General features: G+C 34.2%; 1 protein-coding gene across 5 annotated transcripts in view; it reads left to right on the top strand.

Annotated features, from left to right (window-relative positions):
* ZEB2 (zinc finger E-box binding homeobox 2) overlaps positions 1–1,213 on the top strand; it is a 133,612-nt gene extending 132,399 nt beyond the window's left edge. For all 5 annotated transcript variants that reach the window (XM_049616165.1, XM_049616166.1, XM_049616169.1 and 2 more), the window contains one exon: positions 1–1,213. This exon is cut by the window's left edge. The gene's annotated coding sequence lies outside the window, so the exon portion shown is untranslated.
* Positions 1,214–1,912: the final 699 nt, after the last annotated feature.

The following is a 1,912-nucleotide window of genomic DNA, read 5'->3' on the forward strand; positions in this document are numbered from 1 at the left end:
GGATTTGAGGAAATTGCCCAATAATACGTTTACATGCATTTGAACTGAAAAATTGTTAACCACGCTTTTGTCCAAGATGTGTGAGGGCCATTCAGGGGCTGTAGGGCCCTGGATAGACACACAAACAAGTGTGTGTCTGTCTGGAGCCCCACACATTGTAATAAACACAGCTGCATTTATTTGAGTATGTGATCCCATGTACATGTAAAAACATTCAAACAAACACACTCCACAGATTTATTTGATTGTGCAATGGGGCAATTATTCAAATAAACATGCTCGGTGCAATTATTTGAATCTCACATTGCATTTTCATCAATCACAGCTCTAAAAAAAGGGGGGGGGGGAAACACCAAAGAATTTATGTGGGAAAAAAATATATGTGAAAACAACCTTATTATAGATTTTATAGGGTTAGCCAAAGTTATGGCTCCCTCCTTAACTGTAACTCAACTATTCTGTATTCAACGACATTTGTTTCTAATGATTAATTGATTCATCCGCTGGATCATGACATCGGAATGACCACAACCTTCAGAGTCATAGAGTAGCGAACTTTACAAACCTCAATTGGGTAGAAATGTGAAATCTCTGTAGTTTAAGTGCAGAATAGTTCTTCCTAGGCATTTTACATCAAGGGGATACTGTTTAAATTATTATCACTTCAAATAGCACTCCCATAAATTTAAAAAATTTTATGCATACAACAAAACATTCCTACATTTGAAGACATAAAAAAAAAATCACAGGTGACTCATCTGATCATTTTATATATTAATAAATATTATGACATATATGTGAACACATCACGAATCATATAGGTGTACCAAGAGGCAGCTTATGCCTCTCTTAAGTATGTACTGACATAACCTAATATACTAAAATGGGAAGGGGCGTTTAGTCACTGAAATATGCATCGTGTAACAAAGATGAAGAAAATACATGGCTTGTGCCCATCATAAAAAAGATTCAGACTGAAGGCTTAGCTTTGGTTTTTATTCAATTAAATTGTTAAACTGTGCACAGTGATTTTTTTTTAGAACTTGAGACATTTGTGATGTTGGCTGTTTAAATCTTTGTTACCTTCGCTGTGAATTGAAATTGTACATATTTAGTAAATCATGCAGACAAAACAAACTTTTTAGACAATATTTTTATTGGAGAGTTTTCTTTTCCTGTATCCATGTTAAAAAAAAAAAAAAAACAAAACAACAAGACCTTCTTTCCCAAAATAAAAAATGTCAATACTAAATTTAAAGAAGTATAAAGGAATGATTGCTTCCTTTAGAGCTAAATATTGAAATAAACATGGAGATAATTGGCAACCTGTTCTTTTGGGCTAATAGGCCGTGTCCAATTTTTTGGGTCTGATGTTTCAGAGGGCCTCTGTTTCAGGGTTGAAGATGATCTATTAATCTCTGAATTAAACAAATGCTATTAAATTACAGAAATAAATCCCTCAGTCTTCATTTGTACATGAAATCTGGAATCAGAGAAGCAACACTGAGATGACACGAATGTGCTACGACCCCAAACTTGCTCTATTAAAACAGTCGCCTACCACCTATAATCTAGTATGACATGTTAAAAGGCTCCAAAATATCGAAAATATAAAATGAGCATGGCCGTTCCCATTTGGCCTTGAGATGAATATGACAAAGATTCTAATAATTTTAGTCAAAGAAAATGATGAGTAAAAAATACATGAAGATTAAAGCAGTGACAAATGATCTTTTAAGTATTCTAATTGGTCTTTCTCATTCATATCTTTGATTCTACAGAAATTGCAAATCCTGATGGTCCTGATTTCTAAGTGCGCCCATCAGCTTTCTCTCTTTCACTTCACAGAATATGCCTGTTAGATTTGGAACGAAGAATAAGCCCCCAAAATGTTAAAAATAGACTACCGCCC

Source organism: Panthera uncia (assembly GCF_023721935.1).
Source record: "Panthera uncia isolate 11264 chromosome C1 unlocalized genomic scaffold, Puncia_PCG_1.0 HiC_scaffold_3, whole genome shotgun sequence".
Taxonomy (NCBI): domain Eukaryota; kingdom Metazoa; phylum Chordata; class Mammalia; order Carnivora; family Felidae; genus Panthera; species Panthera uncia.